Here is a 14,153-nt window from a genome sequence, read left to right as displayed (position 1 = left end):
CAACCTTAATGATTCTATGAGTCTATGACAAAATCCTGTTGAGGGAATGAAAGTTGTGGGAAGAATTTTTTTTTCCAGAACACGCTGTAAATTTTTAGTATGTACATTGAGCTGGCAGAGTAGCATTTTCAATGCCTCATCTAGGTCTGTAAACTTCCTACAGCTGTATTTCTCCACCTCAAAAGGCTGTTGGACTAAGTCACCCTTTCCACAAAATGCACTGGGGGTTTCTGGGAGTCTCTCCTAGGTGCTCCTAATCTGATGTATTCCTTATTATGCTATTTCCTCTTCAATTAGCCAGGTGAGATTTTGCTTATCAGGGAACAACAGCTCTAAAGTCTAAGTCTTTAAGGCCTGTTAGAAAGGAATTGCCCTTAGTGAAGCAGCAGGTATATTTGTTTGCTTGGAGGACAGTTCAGCCAAGTTGGAATTTCTTCTTCTAATTCATTGGGTGTGGGAAGGAGAACTTATTTTTCTACATATTCTGTGATTCAAAGCAAAACCAGGATAAGGTTCAACCATGCAATAAGCTTTCCACTTGCCTCTCTATCCCAAACAAATGTAGGCAACATGAGCTCCTCAGCTCTTGCTTTAACAAGTTGAAGTGAATTGACGTGGAAGTTAAGAGAGAATGTTCCAGTCATATCTCAGTTTAATTTTTACATGACATAATTTTTCTGTTCTTGAGCAGCATTTGGTAATGTCATCATTCTTTCAGCTTTGTTAAGAAACAAAATGGTGTACATATTTATATCTATTATTTTAGGATATTGTTTCTGACATATTTTTATAATCAAAACAAACAATGATCTGCCCAGTTACTCCCTCTCCATGTTTTTTCCTATTACCTCATCTCCGCTCTCAGTTTGCAGAGGATTAAGGAGGAGGAACATCTGGTTTCACTGACCAAACAGAAGTGGGTGTTGGTCAGTCCTTCATTAGATAGAATGTGTGACAAATTCTTGCCCTGAAAATGTTTGCTCAGAGACACAGTGTCCTTCTGCATGGATAAAAAGCCACCAGTGAATGCCATCCACTAAATCTTAGCAGGTTTTTCAACTCACTCTATTTATGCAATTGAATCTGCAATCCTAAATACTACAAAATTGCTTATTTATTGCAGTCCTCTGCTTCTACAGTTCATGTGAAACTAGTCATTAAGCTGTGTGATGTTTAAACCAATATCAGGTGTTCATATATATGAAGTGCTGCCAAGTAAGCAACACAATGTCATAGAATTTTTTACTAGAGGGTTTCATTACATCAGCTAGTCTGAATGCCCGCATCACAGGCTGTCAAATTGCACCAAAACCTCCAAAAGCCCCAAATTTCAGTTACGTTAAAGCATTTCCAGTTTTGGAAGTTTAAATATGCATACATTTCAAGACAGATTAAAATTGTACCTAAACTCATAATAGGCAGGAAATTAATTAGGTGAACATTACCCCTATACAATAAAGGTGCTGTGCTGCAAAAGGGAAAAAGAAAAAGCTGAAGACCCCATCAACCCTATCCTGAAGAAGTATTTCTTACTGAACCCATGGCTTATCCAGGTACTCCTAACAAAATGAGAAAATACTAGCCAAGCAACACATGAAAAAGATTTTCTGCACCAGCTCAAATAACAACCCAACCTCCGCAACTGGCTAATCTTCGAACCTTCCAAAAAAAAGACAAACATCCTCGTGTGAAAAAGTTCCTTCCAAACCAATGCTTACGGTTATGTGAGAAATTAAAGTTCATGAGTCTTGACTATAATAATTATCTTAATGAACAGCTGTATACGTGAAGCTCAGTAAGGATAATGAAGAAAGGGCAACCCTGTTCTTCCCATGCTTTTCTAGGAAAGGGATAATGGGTATTGCATAAATAGAAACAAAGGCAGAAGGGACCATCAGAACATTTTATGTGGTCAGTCACACACTGCATGGGTAATTTCTCCCAGGTATTGAATTAAACATTTTCAGCTTTCAGTATTGTCATTTCAAAGAATCCGGATAATGATAAATCCACTATTTCTCTGGTAAGCTGTCCTAATATTTAATTACATTTAATGTTAGGAAATAGCCACTTAGTCAAGGTTAAATTTATCTAACTTCAACTTCCTGTCAAAGTTGAAAAGTCTCCCACTATCTTTTCCACATCTTTTCCATATGTAAGTACCTATGCACAAAGATCAAGCCACCTCTTCACTTTTTTTTGATAAGATGAATAAATATAGCTCTTTAAACCTCCTATCACAAGGATTCCTCAATCATATTTGTGTCCTTCCTGTGACCTCTCTGCAGTATTTTCACATGTTCTGGAAGTGCAGACACTAGAACCAGACATGCTATTCAATGGTGTGTATACAGGCAAGGTCACCACCCTACCTCTGCTTGAGATCCCTCTTTTCACAGACTCAAGTGCTGAGTTCTTGGCACAGCGTCACAATGAGAAATCTCTTTTTAGCACTGTGCACTTGACCCAAAGTTCTTCTCTGGAGCCCAAAGTTACCCCATTTTACACCCTTAGTTGAGGCACCTAATTAGCAGTCTCATATGACAAGGTCAGTGAAGAGATTTCTGGAGATGCCTGTCACTGTCATCTGTAACAAGGCACCTGGTATGTCAAAGATCCTAAATGAGGCACCTTAGTCTAATACATGAAAGCAGTCTGAACAAGGATCTGAACCTCCACCTTCTAGGGCATTCTGATGTACTTCAGATATAAACTGTGCTCCCTATTCCCAGATAGACCACTTTGGACATGGTTGTATTAGAATCTACTTCGTTAACTTCTGACCTTTAACTAGGTATTGAGAGCATTCCATAACCTGAACACACCCAGAGCTCTCATTAACCTTTTCTTTTCATTATTTATGCCCCACCAGTCCTTCAGTAAACTTTACTAGGAAAGAAATCATATGATTGTTTAAATCACTGCTAAATTGAAAAATCTTCTTTCTATCAAGAACAATTTAGGGAAAACTTCAGTAAAGGAGGATTCATCGATGCATACCTAATAACAACTATACTTTGATTTATGTCAGCAGTTGATATTTCTTAATAATTCTGCAATGCACATTGTTTCATCAAATAGCTATGTACTAAGTGAAATGCCCTGGAGAAAGCCAAATATTCTGTATCAGCAGTTGTTCCTATCAGTCAGTCTTACACATTGTAACAGACAACAGGTTTGTTTGGCAGTACTCTCCATCCATAAAATGACATTCATTACTTTTGAATACTGTCTAAATAGGGCTATATGTGAAGTTTAAGTTCAATTTGGCAGATTAGTAGAGAATGTGAATTGATCAGCCATACGAAATGAATTTTCCATCGTATTAAACCTGCCCTTTGCAAGATTAAAGACAGATGGTCAGGAGAGAATGAATCAATACAGAGGAATAATACTATTATCCCAAAGAGAAAGAAATACTCCACCTGTGTGGTAATTTGGTGGGGGTAGGTAAAATATTCCAGCTCTCATCATAATGATTTTTAGGTTCTGCCATCTTTTTATGAGAGAAAATATTTTTCTAAGCGAGGGCACCTCGCTATGTCTATGTGAAGTCTATGGCATTGTTTGAGGAGTGGAGGTACTGCTCAATAAGATGCTAGTCATCATAATTAAAACGAGCAAAAACTGAACAATTACAGGGTTTAGTTAATATTTTTGCAGGTTTATATAATGCACCCTTAATGTTCTATAATTCTTCTATAATTTATGACTGATAATTATTCTTATTTAACTGAGATCTATCCAGGAAAATTATTCAGATTAAAAAGTGAACTAAAAAGAAGTATTACTTGCAGTTCATAGGTGTCATTGAGAGGCAGTGGATCCACTCTGCCCTTTCTTCCAGAATGGCCCACTTTAGCATGCCCTGTGGAAGCTCTGCAAAAAGGCTGTTGGCTATCTAAGGCTCCGCACTAGAGAGACAGACAGAACTTCCCCAGGGTATCTGCTTTCCTTCTGAAATCCATTCTCAGTGGAATGTAGCTGTTGTTCTCTCCATGCCCAATGCATCTGTTGCTCCATCCGTCACCAAAACCTAGACTGTAAGCTCAAACCATAGAGCTGTATCTTTCCTTTTTTTTTTTTTTCCCCTGACCTTTGTCCCCAGTTGTTATGATGGCGACCATTAGATGAGAGGACTTTTGTTTGGTATTTGCTCTGATGTGATCCTCACACTCTCAAGACAAGTTTTACTGTCAAAATCAAGGAAAAGGGAATGCTTTGGCTAGCGAGGCTCTGTGTAAAGACTCTGCACTTCCGCACGGAAATCCCTTCACTTTTGTATAGCAATTTTGTACTATACCTCCTCTTTCACCTGGTCATAAGACTATATCTCCATATACAGCTATTCAAACCTTTCAATTCTAGAGACCCCTTATGCAGTCTCTGGAAATTTCATATATACTAACTATCACACTAGTTATATAAATTATTTTGCTAAAGCTCCTGTTCTATGCCATAGGACCCTAATGAGTTTATGTGTCTAGCTAAGGTCATGCAAAGGTGCATTTCCTAAAATTCTGACCAATTAAATCACTTCTGCTTAAACACTCTGAACTGTTAAGGATAAATGGCTGTGATTTCTATATGCAGGCTTGGTCGTTTGTGTTTTGTTTTTTTTTTTTTTCCTGTTGCCAGAGTATTTCACTTGCATTAAATCAGGGAAATATATTATTTCTTTCACTTTAGGCCAGATATTTTGACACAAGTCACAAATTGCTAATCCTTTAGCAAACCCAGACAGCAGTCTGACATAGCTGCAGATTTTAAACATGTTTTCGCATTGGAGCCCAATGTGTCTTAATCATTTAACTGTGGAATAAAATGCATAGACCTGAAAAATACATCTGAATTTTTAGGGAGGATTTAATGTCTGTAATATTTTATGCACTCTCATCCCATAGGACGATTGATCTTTTCAGTATGTCACTGAATAGTAAAGAGGATTGAAAACAGATCCTCAGAAGAAATACTACCTCCCAAATAATCTTAATTATGTCAAATAGCAAAGAACTGACTATTTCAGCCAGTTCTTTGAGGACTCTATTCCTAATATTGTATCCCCGTTTGGCTCAGAAAATAAAGTTGACTGAACATGGAAGGTGTAATTTTCAAAGTTAGTAATCCTCCGACAACAACCAGAGCAATTTTTTCCCAGTGCTTAGATCCTTTTGAAAATTAGTATTTGGATATTTTTAAGAAGATATTACTTTATTGAATGAAAGGTTCTTTCACTGTTGGAGCATCCTAGTTTTACTCACCCATATATCTGCATGCCTGTGTCATGCTGACTTAATTAGGCCAATAGGTTGCAACAGAAACTTATTAAAGTGTTTGGAGCACAGGTTCCTTTATATAAACTGCATTGATTCATTTTCTATTTAGATTTTTAATTTCTTGAACAAGTTAGTTGGATTTATATCAATTAGGCACCTACCTAATATTTGGGACTATAGTTATCAGATACTGCTAATACACATTTCTCTCAGCACCAAAATTTATTCTTCTTAAACACAAAATGCTGTGTGATGTGACATGGCTTTTCAGGCCTGACCCAGTATGTTATTTTCTGTTGTTATGGAAAGACAAAATTTTCTACTGTATATCTCTTTTACCACATGTCTTCTTGATGAGGCAAGTGTACAGATTAAGACAGGTCATGGAGTTGAGAGTTCATTTTGGAGACTTATATTTGAATTATATTTTCTGCTGATTTACAGATGTGTTCTGTAATTTTTCAGATTTTTTTTTTTTTTTTTTTTAATGGGGAAGTCAAGGTTCATCTTCCCTAAAAGAAGCCTCTGCATAGTGTATTCAGCTTGTCTTTCTATGTCAAAATAAAAATGTAAGGATGAGTACACAAGAAAAAAGAAAAGAAGTGAAAAAAATATTTTGAGAATATACAGAACAACAGAATATTCACAAAAAAGTGTCATGTGAATTTATACTAAAATATTATAGTGCAAAAAGGAATGAAAATCAAGATGAGGTTTATTCTGTGCATTGACCTTCACTTTCTATTGTCACAGAATTTCTCTGGATTCACTCAGTATTCAATTTCTCACATGAGAAAAAAAAAATTACACCAGTGAAATACTTTACAAATCTTACATTTGATTCATTTTGAAATAAGTTCTTTAGTTCCTCATATTAGGCTGTGTGAGTGCACATGGGTACATATGGATGTGCAAAATGCCAGACTTTAAAGGTGCCATGTTAAGATTAAACCAGACTTAAAAATTATGTTAATAAATGGGAAAGTGCATATGGGCAACAAACATTTTCTTTTTTTAGAGGTAGCACACCTGCTATGTTAAATATTTTTAAATTTTATTTTCTACAGAATAAAGTCTGTTACTGTCTTGGAGATTTCATAAGTTACATTAATTTCCATGGCACTAAAGACTGTCGATAAAGCTGCAACTGTGTCCCATTGTGTACCTAACTTGGTGAAGATTTTAAATCACAATTTTACCCATGTGTTTCTTTATTGTTTTGTTACTTTGGTTTTAAGATATGTCGTGGTTTAACCTGGCAGGCAGCCAAATACCACGCAGCCGCTCACTCACTCCCCACCCCCCCCGCCCCGCAGTGGGATGGGGAGAGAATCGGAAGGGTAAGAGTGAGAAAAACTCGTGAGTTGAGATAAAGACAGTTTAATAAAACAGAAAAGGGAGAATAATAATGATAATGATAAAGTATACAAAATAAGTGATGCACAATGCAATTGCTCACCACCCACGCTGACCGATAACCAGGTAGCGATCAGTACTTCCTGGATCACGCCTACCATTCATATACTGAGCATGACGTCACATGGTATGGAATACCCCACTCAGCTAGACAGCTGGGCTGGTTGTCCTGATTATGTTCCCTCCCATCTTGTGTACCTAGCTCAGTCAGTAGGCACGGGAGCTGTCCTTGGACTAGGAGGGTACTTAGCAACAACTGAAAACATCAGTGTGTTATCAACATTCTCCTCATACTAAATCCAAAACACAGCACTAGCAAGAAATTTAACCCTATCCCAGCCGAAACCAGAACAAGATAGTATTAGGGAAAAAAAAAAAAAAGGAGTACATGGAACCAGTGAATCCAAGAACAATATTCACTATTTTGGGACAAGGGTCTCAGTGTCATTCTCACAAAGAACAAGGGCAAAATTGCAATGGACTTCAATGGAAGTGCTCTGTGAGAGGATGTAACCCTGCAAGTGAAAATTACCCTCACATGTTTTGTACAGAGGTTCGAGGAAAGCTTCTGAACATGTTGTCTTCAGAGTAAGGATGTGAACATCCCCTTGGCAGCCCTCTCCCTTCCATATCCTCTCCATTTGCAGCTTTCCCTCTTGATCTGGGCTTCAGTCTCCAACTCCAATGACCCTTGTTGAAAACCCGCTTTACTAGGTCACTCGGTCAGCCAGACAGTCCATTAGGATGACCTTTCCCTGTGGAGTCAGTGTGTCCCAATATGTCCCATCCCTTCCCAACCGTCTTCTTCCTCAAACAGGGCACTATGATCAAATAAGGTAAATCTTTGATGTTTACACTCCCTTTTTTGATGCTTTAGGAATTACGTGAACAGAAAAAAGAGCACATCATATGACACTAGAACCACATGGCTTTATTAAGGTTTTTAAAAGAACATTTATAGTTTCGCACAAGCAGTGAATCTCTATTTTACACTTTCCAATTCAATGCACTTTGCATGTGAACCTTCTGATTCACAGTTCTCTTTTAAAAAGTCTCAAATATATGAACCCTATTAAATGAAACACAACAAACAGCTCTTGCATGTAATGTCATTCTTACTCTAAGGTTGAATAACTATGAGATCATTAACGCTAAGAATTAATTTTGTCCTGTGAGTTACAGTAACAGTGAGTAGTATAGTATAGCCAGCGTTAAAAACTATATTCACAGAAATCTGCACAGTCTCTCCTGACAATACTCTAAATATGATTTACCATCCCATAATATAAGTAACATGGACTTCTTAAAAAAAAACAAACAAAACCCAACTCCCCCCCCAAAAAACAAAAAACAACCAAAAAAAGTACCAACCCCAAAAAGGCACAGGTCTGGAGAGCAGACCTTGGCTATACTGTTGGAGCATGTGCATACACAGTTAAGCATGTAATTGAAGGTTCTGAAATCATTTAAGTTTCCTTTTAAAAAATGCCAGTGTCATACAGTTTATTTTTTTGTTACCTGGAAAATAATAAAAATTGAAAGTGAAAAAAAATCCCCTTACAGAAAATCAAATTATTTTTTCTCATAAAAATAATATCATAAGAAAACCCAACCAAAGCCTCTACATTTTTAAGTTTAGTGATTTAGTTCACTGATTTAGTGAAAAGATACAGCCATTGTATTAACATTGAGAATAGGCTTAAGTACTTTGTTGAATAGGAATGGAAGTAAGCATATGTTTTAGATTAATCACATGCATAAATGCTGTCTTGAACCAGAGCAAAGCAGCACTTGGCATTAGAGAAAGCAATTTTCTGCAGCAAAAGTTAAATGCAGACTTTAAATTTTAATGGTTCTGATTGACCTTTTCTTTCATTATTATTTATAGCCTACATTATTCTTCATTGTCTAAAATTATCAATTCATATCAAGTTAATGGCAAAATGCTTAATGTCCTTGGAAGTATCTTCTATTTCTTTTTAAACAACATTATTATTTTAATAATAGTTGAAAGTGTATTACGTTTCCTGAGTCATAGGTATCATAAATCAAACCCAGAGCCCCATTTCTTTTCCCAAAACTACATGGAGAAATTTGTAATTCCACTCCCAGCCCTCCATATGTGTTTTTGCATAATTTTTACCCTAACCACTGAAAAGTGCCTCTAAAATAAATTGCAATGTTGAATTGCTGTGTTGGATAATCTGTGAGGAAACTGTCAGTTTTCTCTGACATTTCTCAAGGGATTCCGATGTCACAAACAGCAAGGAGGGTTAGAATTATGGTATTAGCCTTCAAAGCTGATTATTAATGTGTAACGCTTATTTTATTTAAACTGGCATCCCGTGGAGGCTGACACATCTAACACCTGATCTTCAGTTACTTGCCCCAGTGATGGGAATAACTTATTGCAACCATGGAATATTTGGTATGCTCTCCTAAAAGGCGAAGGTGGAAAATCTCTCTTGGAGGAGTCATTGCTTACATTTTCAGTGACTTTTCAAACAGTTACATGCATCTGCAAGCATTTATGAGATAAATATCCTGCTTTATACCAAAACTGGCGAGATCCACTTAGAAATTTCTCCAACTGGCACTGAAATCCAAATTTTTGTCTAGCTTCAGGTTAGCATTAGATTATATATTTAAGCTACAATCCTTATTCAGAAATTCCAACTGTTAAAATGTAGATAACGTAAGGATACTATGCATACTGCCTAACATTTTCATGCCATGGTCGTATAGTTAGCTGTTTTAAACACATTAATGTCATGAATGTTAAAAGAGATGGGTTTATCTTTACCATTGATTTCATTCTGATTTTCAGGGGAATGGGTAGCTTTTTCACTGTGATACTATAATTTGGTGTACAGTGACACAGAATCATTCCACATCATCTGGAAGACTCCCATACTGGTCAAGTCTCCCTAGTCTATTAGTGGCATTTTACCAGGGGAAGACCTGAATATGAAGTGTGGTTTATGATGCCCTGGTGGGATCATCTTTTGTTCTACAGCACAAAAATTTCACTTTCTGTTCCCTGTGTAGGACGAAATATGAGCCATACGCTACAAACCATGAAGTATGGATAATACAACTTCTTCAAGTATTGTTTCAAAATAATTTTGTTTCCACACCTGATCACTTTACCTGAGTATGTTTTTTTCTGTAATCAGTCTTAAATTTGTTACTTTTTCCTTTCATAGAAAAGTCCATTTTTATTTTACTGTGGGGAAAAGAGAACAGAAATCGTTGCGACTAGAAAAAGCTATTAAATTTTAACTCTCAGTTTCTCTCTTCACTTACTTCTACATCTTTCTTTCTAAAACTTGGGGTTTTTTTATTATTTTATTTATTTAATGGATGCATTGACAAATAGTTTAGTTGAGATCCCAGGAGAGAAACTTTTTCATGAGTTACTTTATTTTTAATACCTGATTAGAGAATATTTTATGACAAAGATGACTTCCTAGTCCTTTTGCACAGTTTCACAAGGTTTTTCTCTCCCTTCCTGAGTTCTCCTTACTCTTTTCTTTCTACTATTGACCCAAAATGTTATGGTATTTAGTTTTGAAAAATACCTGGTATGTGATGTTTGAAAAGTATGGAATGGGGCTGAGATGTCCACACACAGAGAAATATTTCTTCATTGTTTGACTTTTACCCAACATGAGAGGGGGAATAGTTATTACTGATGTGCAATTGAAGCTAATACAGCAGAAAATAATATTCCTGCACTACTCATCTCTACCCAGGATGATTATTTTCTGCTGCATCAGCTTTAACATCAGGCACTAATGTGCCAGGGTTAGGCTAACACAGGAGCTTCTGGAGAGGTGAGATTCTGAATGCCTTGTTACCTCATGGGTTTTAGGAACATTACAAAATTTTGTGTGGTTTTTGCTTGCTATTTTTATTTTGGGGTGGCTTTTTCGCTTCAAGTAGACATGAAACAGATGTCTTATTTTTCCAGAACTGCATTCTGGGTTACACTCCATTTTTATGGAAACACTCTAACTAATGGGAATCTTACTTTTTGATCAGAAGTTGGAGCAAAATGGCATGTATTATTTAGACAGATGGGAATGGAAGATAGCTAGATCAGCTTGGCTGATCTGGGGATTAAGGAGTGAATAATGCTTTGAAGGGCAGGGGCTTGTGACAAATTCAAGATTAACTGTTGTAAATGAAATGCATAGAAATATTCAATTATTCATCAATGAGTGGGAACTAACAGCTCTACAACTTTCCCACTTTCCTTATTTTTTTTTTCTTTCTGTCCTTCTAAAATTTTTTTTTATTATTATCTTACCAGTCTTCCATCCCATGCAATGGTCAGTATCTCTTCTGCTTCTTTGTTCCTTGTCTTTTTATGTTTTTTTCAGGAGAGCATAACTGTCATGAGTGGAGCTACCTCAAGAGAAGAGAACATTAGTTTTGCTTTGGGGGCAATTGCACTTGCTTGGGAAAAGAGAGAGATTTGTAGGTTGTAGGGTGGGATGAGTGGACATAGGTGAGTGATCTGAAGGAGAGTGGGAAATACAGCATTGCAGAAAGCAGACACATGATCAGGTTTCTGTATCTCTCAAAAGCAAAACTTTCTAGGGACCAAGCTGCATATGCTACAGCCCCCCAAAATTACATGAATGTAAGCAACAGCAGAAAAAAGAACCTGCTATAAAGACATAAGGACTAAAAGGACTACACATACTTAAATAAGGACTACCAGGACACTATTTTGTCCAGTCTAGCTATATCAAGCTTTTTTATGTGCAAATACTGAGTTATTCTAATAAATACCTGAAAAGTCAGGTCTAATAAAACCTGATTTTTTATGGTTAAAAAGCCTCTTGGACCTCTTTGAGAATGTTTGCTGTAAGGGAGAGATCCAGGCAGATCCTCCTCAAAATTCTGGGGTATTTGGGGTTCTGTCACATGTATGCCTCACAAAACATTTGCCTTAGTATATTAACAATATGAACCTGAGATTAGTTTACTGAACAGGTAGGTTGCATTTATCCAATATGTTGATATAATCTGCATTTCAGTAGACTTTTGAATAAAACTGTTACACATAAGTGGAACTCCTAGACTGTCAAAATGTTTACTAGTCACACACTTGATGCTTGGGTGGCATATTTTTATAAAGCTTTCATAGCTTTCTCTCTATTTGCCCTTTTATTCTCCCCCATCCCCGTGTTTTGTGTTATGCTTTCTTATAAGTATATAAATTAAAACAATATTGTGCTCTCACCTGGTATTTTAATCAGACATTAATGGGCTCTTTTGAGAAAGCTGGGACAAATGTAGCATTGCAAATGAAAATTGAAATTGTAAATTCTTTCTCAGCCTTTAAAGCCTTACACAGACAAATTAAGCTAAGTTGCTAATATTGTTTTTATACTGATATTTTGTTAAATCCACTGCAGCAATTACATCTGCTCTGCAAAGCATAATTGAAGATCCGTTCCTAAACATACTTTTATGAAGAAGAGATATAAACATCTCAAAGCTACCAAGAGAAGATAACACAGCATGATATATTTAACAACTACTGGAAAAAAATGTTTAAAGAGGAAAATACATTCCATGGCTAGATATCTATTTAGTGTTTAGATAATTTGGAGAAAAGATAGAGGAATCTTCACTCCCTACTCCCACAGAAATGAAGCAAGTGCAATTTTAGTGCATATTTTACTGATTCTTTTTGGGCAATGCACACACAAAGATGATTTGTAGAAACCCAGAGAATTTTTAGTAGTACATCAGTGAGCAACAGTAATTGTGGTTTTTTCCCTAATGAAGTCAATCCATTACAAAGGTATAACAAAGTTAAAGCTTGTCTCTAAGGACTTTTTTGTTTGCCTGTAGGGTTTACGCTGTTTTCTGTGATTTTTTTTTTTTTTAAAGGATCATCTGTTTCAACTGGAATCGCACAAATTTGAGAGAGGACGAGGCAGGTGCCCTTTTGACCCCAGTTCTTCCTTCACCTCCATCTTAATTGGTAATGATCTTTATGTCACAAGCTTCACGGTCCTGTCAATCTGTCATTCTGAGTCTCTTTCTTCAGCACACCGAAGTGTTGTCAGTCTTCCATTGCAACCTTCCACATGTCAGACTTAATCCTCATGGTGCTGCCCACACTAATATTACATCCCAGGCAGCATTAACTCCAGCAAGGGTGTCTCACTGAAGTGAGTAAATGTTATATGACACGTGCCATCCTGAAGAGGTAATTGATTGTTGTGTAATTTTGGAAACAATAATCTCCTGCTTTCCTTCAAAGCAAAGCAATATGTCTAGCTTAGTCTTTTAAGACTAAGAGAGACTGAGACAAATACACAAAATTTATTATTTTTCATCCACTGAGATGTAATCTGAGTAACAAGCATCTTGTAAAAATGTGAATTTAACTGTTTTTGTATCAAGCATTTATTGTTTATATAAATTACAGTTTTTGAGATCAAAATAGATTTTTTTCAATGCTGCCTTCTAAAAAAACTATCCAAAACTGGTGATTCTCTGTTAGGAGAGTTGATCTTATACTCGACACTTACAAAAATAGAAGTCAGTCTAAGTCCTGCAGTAGCAGAAAGTTGTGTTGAGATAGTGTTCCTCTGTGCCTTGCTGGTAAGTATACCACTATAGGGCTGGGACCTTTGAAGTTGTAGTATGTTTTTTCCTCTATAATGTTTTCCTGAAAACATTTTGTGAGATCAAGCAAACACAGTCTTGGCAATATTACAGCACATTGACTAAAAATAGACTGGAACAGCAGGTAAAGGGTGAAAGCTAGATGCGTTTAGGAAGTAACACAGTGGTTTGTTTTCAGAAAACATAAATAAGATGAAAACTGAGCATTCAAAAGGAATAGTCATTAAAAGAAAGAGCTAGAAAAAAGTCTAGAGAACAAATAAACTTTCAACTTTTCAGGGATAAAAAAGTTAGAGGATTTTAGGGCCCTTTGATATTTACATTTGAGTTTATATCTTAAAATCAGACAGCTAAAATCTCTGATTATTAACTACAATGATATATCTCACCCATGGTGGTGAAGAAGTATTGGTCATGAGTGACAGATGTATTTTTACACGCTATGTTTATTTGTTCCTTTACATTAACAAATTACTTACAAGAAGAATCCTGACCAGTAATGACAAATCTTTCAAATTGCTGCAATTCTTCAAAATATTGCTCATTCCCATTAAAAAAAAATTACAGCTCAAATTCTTAAGAGTTAGTGGGTTAAGACGTCATGAAAGAATCAGAGAAAAATGCTGTGTTTTGACTGACCTTCCAAAATCCATGAAGCACAGATTGTTACGCTTTTCTTCCACCCTTATTTCTAAATTGTTTCTACAGTTTTTAACAGATTCCAGTCTTAGCTCAGCCTGGGAACAAAGACTCATCCCATGGAATTTGCTGTAGGCCTGAAACCTCATGGTCTAATCTTGAAGTCCT

General features: G+C 36.3%; 1 protein-coding gene across 1 annotated transcript in view; it reads left to right on the top strand.

The window, feature by feature from the left end:
- Positions 1-12,602: 12,602 nt before the first annotated feature.
- Positions 12,603-14,153, top strand: part of SEMA3E (sema domain, immunoglobulin domain (Ig), short basic domain, secreted, (semaphorin) 3E) — a 38,402-nt gene continuing 36,851 nt past the window's right edge. Inside the window, exon 1 of the mRNA XM_009578099.1 lies at positions 12,603-12,696. The gene's annotated coding sequence lies outside the window, so the exon portion shown is untranslated. The remainder of the gene's footprint in view (positions 12,697-14,153) is intronic.

The sequence above is a fragment of the Fulmarus glacialis genome, unplaced genomic scaffold, assembly GCF_000690835.1.
Source record: "Fulmarus glacialis isolate BGI_N327 unplaced genomic scaffold, ASM69083v1 scaffold39025, whole genome shotgun sequence".
NCBI lineage: Eukaryota > Metazoa > Chordata > Aves > Procellariiformes > Procellariidae > Fulmarus > Fulmarus glacialis.
This window is presented reverse-complemented; position numbering and strand designations above follow the sequence as displayed.